Source organism: Rhagoletis pomonella, unplaced genomic scaffold (assembly GCF_013731165.1).
Source record: "Rhagoletis pomonella isolate Grant_MI unplaced genomic scaffold, Rhpom_1.0 Rhpom_scaffold_00010, whole genome shotgun sequence".
Lineage (NCBI taxonomy): Eukaryota > Metazoa > Arthropoda > Insecta > Diptera > Tephritidae > Rhagoletis > Rhagoletis pomonella.
Genome location: NW_023458564.1, coordinates 7,302,638 through 7,310,649, shown reverse-complemented (window position 1 = coordinate 7,310,649; position 8,012 = coordinate 7,302,638). Strand labels below are relative to the sequence as shown.

General features: G+C 34.9%; 1 protein-coding gene across 1 annotated transcript in view; it reads left to right on the top strand.

Moving 5' to 3' along the window:
- LOC118745980 (ankyrin-3) overlaps nt 1–8,012 on the top strand; it is a 187,270-nt gene that overhangs the window by 123,505 nt on the left and 55,753 nt on the right. The gene's annotated exons all lie outside the window — the stretch shown is intronic.

Sequence of the window (8,012 nt, the reverse complement as noted above, 5' to 3'; positions counted from 1 at the left end):
AAGTGAATATTTTTTCTTTTCAAATAAAAAACGGTGTGTATTGGTTTTACTTGGCTAAGTTTAGGCATATTTCGCTAACTAAGCATAGAAATAGATTTAAAACTATATTAAAAACAAAAATAAAGTTGTTAAACGTTTGCAATTTTAAATAAAAAAGCGTTGTAAAAAAGAATGAATATTGTTCAACAAACCAACTACTTCAAGCTAATTTATTCAATTTGGTCTAAAATATGTAAATGTTTGTGTAAATTAATAACTAGCCATGTATGAAATTAGCTAGCTATTGAAATTCTATTATTGAGTGTACATTTTAATTATTTATGAACAGCAAAAAAATATAAGCTTCCTAAATTTGAAATGAAGTAAAAATAGAAAAATAAAAAAAAAGTTTTAGAAAGCTAAAATGTATTGGATTGCCATGCTAATATTTTTAACGCAAAAACTTCAATAAGCTTTAAATTTCATAACAAAAACTTTAAAAATAAAAAGTGAGTAATTAAAAATATCAGTTGAAGGCAGCGAATACTTTATATAGGTACATACATGTATATTTACTGTTATAGTGCTATATAGCTCAGTATTATTTAATTGAGTACCGAGTGCATGGTGTATGGCTTCTTTCTAATGCTACAATGTACTCAATTTAAACTACCAACTGCCGAGTGGGAATAATGCCAAAAATTTTTAGGTTAGGTTGGAATAGGTAGAGAGAGTGATTGCCTCAACACTTTGGCCAAAGGTGTTGTCATATACAATGTGCTTTCTCCTTCGATGCACAGTATTTTATTCTGGTAAAAGGGGCCAAAATCAACGAGATGAGATAGCTAAATAAATATAACGATTTTTTAAAGCTTTCAAGATGGAGAATTCAGTAAATACAGTGTTGTTGTATAAAATAGTTACCCCTACCTGTGAAATTACCTTCGAAAATAGAGAGATTTAAATTTTTATATTTTTATTTTTTTACCTGAAACCAGTAGGCAATGAACCTTTTATAAGTTTTAAACACATGTTTTGCTGTTCTTGCGTTAAGTAATTCATTCTCATGGTTGCAAGAACCTAAAAACGATTTTTTTCTTTTTAGAAAGTTCATTACAAGCTGTTTGTAGGTCAAAAAAGACAAGAAATCAAAAATTTTATGTTTGGAGGTCATTTGAAAGGTCTAATTGAATCAAAATTATCTTGACCTCAAAACAAAAAAAAGTTTTATTTTTTTTTTTTACCTAAAAACAGCATGCAATGAACTTTTGAAAACAACAAAAAACATTCAAAATGCGTTTTTGATTCTTTGATGAAAGAGCAACAAAATAATGCTTTAAAACTTTTTAAAAAGTTCATCGCATACTGGTTTCAATACAAAAAAAAACAAATTTTAAACCGTACATTTCCGAAGGTCATTTTAAAAGTCAAGGTAATTCCTTTATCCAACACGACTATTTTTCCTGCATTCTGCAGCTCAAATGCTTTAAAATAAAATTAGACTTATTTCAGTATCTCTTCCCGTTTTTCAAGTATTTGATTTTTTATGCTTTTTTCCAAAATTTCACACTGTGCGCTGTTGTGACGCTCACTCGGGGTCAAAGCATTTCGTAAACTTCATTAACTTTAATAATGCGCATATGTTTGATTTCGTTATCTTCGCAAGGTTTTGTAGCGATAGGTCTTCCGAACGTATGTGGTCGTCTTCTGCTAAGTGCTGGGCAGTGGCAGGTAAGGTGCTGTACACTTTCCTATTCTCCTAATCTCAAAGCCTATGCGCCGATTAGAAGCGGCCTGTAAGAATTTGTATGATAATCGATACCTTGTTCCGTGTTAATCCCAAGATTACAGACGTCCGTCTTTTGCAGTAAGAGGACCACGTTAAGCCCAGCGGTTTCACAGAAAGGGAGGTTTCCCAAGCGGGACACGTTTGCTGCTTGTATGGTGCTGCCTCCAACATATGGTTTAAAAATAGCCATTGGTATACCAACCATGTCTTTCCCCGGAAAGTTGGAGGCTGTGGTACCATTTTTGCCCAACTCATCGGCTTTGCAGTGATCCTCACTATATCGGTAGCAGCCTACTTAGCCCTGCGAAGATCGGTGTTCAGTCACCCATATAAGTTGTATTCTATAATGTTGGGACATCTCGTTTAGAGCTCTGCAACTATCGCTACACTTTTCAGGGCTTGCTAAAGTGTTCTTACCAGGTGCCGATCTTTCCGTCAATTTTGGAGCCAACGATATACAAACATATTCATATCTATGTTAATAGCGTTGCATATGACGCCTAGTGTTTCAGTTCTGTCGAGTTGGCATGGTAGCAGCTAAACCCGGTAATATAGCATATGAAGAGCAATACATAGCCAAACCCGTTAAATTTTATTAACACAACTATGCAGGTCTGCAGCTAAGCATTGTCTTTAAGGACAAATGAGGCAGGTTTTTCTCTTAGACGTCATTGAACCAGTTCAGTAAGTTGATATATTAACTATTCGCCGCCGATTTCGGTATGCCATTCGCATGCCAACATGTGAGTTGATAGACCGCCCTAGCTTTCTTCAAGGTATTTCAGCAGGAAAATCCACTCTTTCGATTATTGCTTGCTCTCCGCTTCATTGTGGTAGACTCAAAATTCATTCATGGTTATAAAAACGGCGAAAACAATGCTAAACAGTATTTCGAAATTGCTACATCATTGTATCCAAAATCAAAAGTACTGAGGCATGAGATATGCTTACGGGTTCTCCAATCTTACACAATTTCCATCTGCGATGGGCCAATACCAATTATTTATTTATTTATTTATTGTCGTTTGAGATTCGCTCACCAGAAGCTCCTGGCAGCATACCATGGATTTATAAAACTAGCCTGAAATGGGATCACTTTATAAAAGAGATAACCGTTTTGTAATAAGAATTTGGGCGACGATATGTAGCGGGGTTTTCACATGCTACATTGGGTGAATGTCGAAGTTTTTCGTGTCTTTGTCACCTTAACTAAGTTAACTACATCAATAGCATTTATTACGCATATCTTTATTTTGTGAAATGCTTTGTTTTCTTCAAAGAATAGTGCTTGTTGACCACGCGAATTTTTTTTTTATATTTTATTAAAAATGCTCTCGATGGTCTGCTTTTAACGACTGTCAAACACATCAAGTCTTAATAATTAATTTTTCTCTATGAGCATGGGATTAAGTTTAACTACTCTACCATGAATTCTTAACCTTAACTTAGGGTAGACAATAAAGCATGGCAATCAAAACATTTCAGCTTCCGCCACGATAAAGTTCTATTATGGTTATTTTAAAAGCTCTAAAAGACACTCATACAATGAAGCTCGCCATTTTGTTTTAATATAAAATTTGTGAACTTTTTACTGACTAACCAAATATATCCCAATCTTTCGACTTGAGAAGGTGATTAACATAATATGGATTCAAGCCTATATTATTCAATACAATAATTTATTCAAGACTTTAATATAAATTAAATATGTATTTATATATGTGGGTATTAGGGGAGTTACTCGATTTTTCCAAACCGGTTTTCAGCGGTTTTATGGACATCTATAGACGTTTTTTGAAATCTTGATTTTGCGAACACCGATTAAACATAATTTTTTTATTTTTATTTTTTTTTTTCATACAAATCTTGATCTCTCAATAAAAGTTTTGAGTTTTTAAATATTTTCAAAGCTTCCAACTTAAGGAAGATCCCATAAATAGTTTAAAAATTATATCCTAGGTTATTTAGGGATGAATAGTACATCATATTTGATTCCAATAAATAAATGTTTCACGCTTAAACATTTTCTACGTGTTTAGCCGAGTTTCTACACCAATTTGTCTTCTGCTTCTTGATGGTGTGACACAAATGGAGAGATCTACACTTTAACTCCCCCTCCGAAAATCTTTTTTTATACCAGAAGTACACTGGGCGGTTTTCCATTGTCTTCAGAGGGGTGGTAGGTATTTGAAAAAACTGCAGTTGCTGGGATCAGAAATTGAACTATGGGCCTGCCAAGTGGCAGTAGACACATCTAAGCACTACTAGGCTACGGCACGGTGGCAAGAACGCTACGCAAATCCGAAAAAGTCAGAAAAAATGCAATAATTTAAAGTTAGAATAAGAGTAATCTAGAATTTTCCACAGATTTTTTATTTGTTCCACTTTTTAGTTTGCTTTGTTCTTTTCTAAATAAAAGCAGTATTATTTGTTAACAGTCTTATTATAATTTTTGGTCATGGTTTTGATGCTACATTCATTTCAATAGGATTTCTTTGCACCGCAAGGGAGAATGTCAAAATTTTTAGCGCAAATATTCTTCAAGGGCTGTATAAAATATTTTATAGCATAGTTACATATGTCAACTCATTTGAAAGAGTCAAAGTGTGTGATTCGAATTCGCGTTCTTGTAGCAAGTATTTGTTTTCACGGCCTTTATACGATTAATGTGAGCACAATGTTAGGCTTAGTTTAAGTAATTTTAGGTGGGACAGAATAATATCTGTGAGCCACCTTTGCATCCTTAATTTGAGTTTGATTTAGAGCTCCTCGCAGAATCCACGAAGCTTCCATTAAGCTTCGATTCATCATTTGCGGGAATATAACTACTTTGAGCTTTGCCGAAACGCAATGATCTATGTTATCAGGAACGAAGTAGAAGCATCCAAGACGCCGAGCTAATAAAGCATCCTGTTCGACTGAGCCTAAAAGGAGCCTGTGTTTCATACTGGATTTCTGGGAAGTACCGCAATGATTCCAGTACGCGCAGTCCATTATATGCGCGCTAGCTGCCTAGCTGATGTGACTTTTCCACCGGGATACACCCCCAGCTGAGGGACACATAAAACATTTTAGACTTCCCTTTGTTATCATAGAGCCAAACCACTACTTTAAGAGGGAGCCCTGCCCTCTTACCAATGGCTCCCCTGTAGAAGTAATAAAACGCAACTTTTGCCTATTTCATTGTTGAGAGCTTTCTATTTGGTAAGGTTAGGTTAGGTTATTCTGAATGGCTGACTGCCCCACATAGAGCAATAGCTCCCTAGATAGAGGTTTAGTTAAGTATATTCGAAGTATACATCATTTCGGATGTCAACGCTTTTTGAGAATTTCAATACTTTTTATTATTAAGCTTTGAAGCTCCAAAATATTTCAAAGGTGTTTTTGATACAGCAGGACAAAGGCATAGGATGTGTTCTAGAGTCTCCCTTGTTCCCGTCCCATGCATTTCCTGCAAACTTCAATGACATCTATCCCCATTCCGTTTGCGTGCGCTGCCAACATGTTATGTCCTATTAGGATCCCTACCATTATTTTGTAGTCTCTTCGTGCCAGCGATAGTACAAACCGGGTTTGTGTCCTGATTTCTAGTCTGCACATAAGTTTAGAGATTTTTCATTTGTTTAGCGCATTCCATCTCGATATAGTCTGCTTTTTCACGCTCTGGTCTATTTCGTTATAAAGTTTCTTTAGATGTTTTGTAACGTTATTCTCTTGTTCTAGAATCAAGTGGAGTCCGCTCTTGGCAATCTTATCTACAATTTCGTTACCTGTAATACCCTTTGTGGTCGGGGACCCAATAAATATGTCGGCTTTTTGCAGCTGCCCTATTTATGGCCTCCCTGCTTTTAAGGGCAATTTGTGACTTAAATTGGTATGAGCTCACAGCCTTATCATAGCTGCTTGAATATCTACGCATGTATATGTTAACTTTAGAGTTATTCTCAGTAATTGAGTAGGCTAGCTCAGCCGCCTGGAATATACTGCAGCGATCCGGCAGCTTGATGGGCTGAAGAACATTATGTTCTGAGCAGTACGCTCCCGCTCCTACACCAACATTAATTTTTGAGCCGTCTGGGAAGAAGTTTAATGTATTTCTATTCGAAATCAGGCCTAAATATTTGACGCTAACAGAAAGCTCAAGACGATCATCTTCAATCGAGGGAAGAATCGCGATCAGATTTTTTTAGATTTATTTTTTTTGTAAGCAAATGCTTCCTTCAAACCCAATCGCCACTGTATAGTAGATGGCTTTCCGTTACGCCCTCTTAATGCAATATAAAGATGCTGAGCTTTAGATAGACGTTTTCGAGGAATCCCGTGTTTTATTTTCAGCACAATTAGCCTCTTTAGCATCTTAAGCCAACACGAAGAGAGACTAGGTTAGGCTAGGTTACATACAATGGGAGGACACATGAGTGAGATCTAAGAGTACAGCTCCACAACAAGGTTTTTCTGGCGTTTGGCGCTTTTCAGGCTTTGAGCTACACAATTCAGCTATTGCTGAAAGCCAGAAAAGCGCTGAACGTCTGAAAAAATTGTTGTGGAGTTGTACTTTAAGAGCTTAGATCTTTTCGATTCGCTAACTATTTATTGGAACATCTTAACGAAGCGCTGCTGATCACTTCTCTGTATCTACGAGAGATACGTACTACTGCTTACAAAAAAAAAAGAGCAAAGTATTGACCTGAAATATTTGGCAGACTTTTGCTGGGTTGTAAAGTGAAAAGTTCACAGAAGCATAAAAAAATTTTAAATCAAATTTGGATAAGTTTAAGTTATTCTTTTCAACTTTAATTTTTTATCTACGGGTATACGCATACACTCTCAGCCGTATTCTAACAAAGCCTTAGCGCATCACTGCTGTGATTTCTATTGCGCCTCAAAATTTGCTGCTGGAACAAATATGCCGCAACAACACAAATTTTTAAGGACTTAAAATCGCATTTTTGTGACACATTTTTCGGCGCACTAGAAATCACAACAATGATGAGCTATTTAAATTTTGTGACTCTGTTAGAATAGAGGGGTCTATATGAGTTTTTAACCTTTGATTTGTTATAGCTTCGGATTTTTGTTAAAGCATTTAGGTTCAATAGTGCTGTTATCACGAATACTTTGAATAGATGTAAATTCTTTTGTGTAATATGTTAGACTTTTCAGTTGTTTAGTGTACTGCGCTACAAAAAAAAGAAAAAAAAAATATTATCATTTACATATTAATGCAATATAAGTATGTACTCATCTCTTACGCGGTTTTTGGTTTATTCATTAAATGTAAAAATTTAACAAAAGAAAAATGCACTTGCTTTATTTTCAAACACAAAACTAAATTAATTATGCTTTTGAAATAAATTTGGCAATGCAGCGGCTGTATGTATATCTATCAGTTAACGTGAACATTACTGTATATTTATATAGAAATATGCGTATGTTATATGAAGTCGTGGTTGGAGAAGCTACTTTTCAAACACACTCGCGTTTCTTGTTTATTTTAATTTTAATTTTTTTTTTTGTATATTTGTACACTCAATTGCAATTACATAGCTGATTCATATTTAAAAATGCAAACGTTCTAGTAGACTACATAATGTGAAAATGAATTAATTATTTTTAAGTAATCGTAATCGAAGAAAATCAACGTACCAACGACACACCAGCTGCATATAATCCACGACCTCGTATAGCATATTGTGTCCTGCATATGTATGTACACATAATCACAACATATCGTTTTAATATGCATACTTACTTACTATAAATACATATGTACCAAAAATGGCAATGCGCAGCTTTAAAGAATTTCAGTTGGTGGCTAGCTGGTCGTATCATTGTAATTTTATTCTTTTGTTGCTTCCCACACCTTACTATACATACATACATACATGCGTACATCTGTAGCACATGCAACTCGTGGTGCCTACATATTTACTCGTAAATAAAATGTATCATACATATGAATCAAATGAACACCCCACTCACTCTTAATTATGTGCATGTTGTCAACATCTTACTAAGCCTAATAATATACCAACTGACCTGATTTCTAAGTCGTTGATCATGGTTATATCCATCAGTGTTAATTGTACTTGTTATTTTACATCGTATATTCCTCCTCCTCCTCCTCTAAACTGCTTATGGTCTGGAAATGCTACTGAAAATACAAACATACAAATTTACATATAAAAACATAATAACGAATAACAATATGATATATGATATATTATATATGCTTGCTTGAATG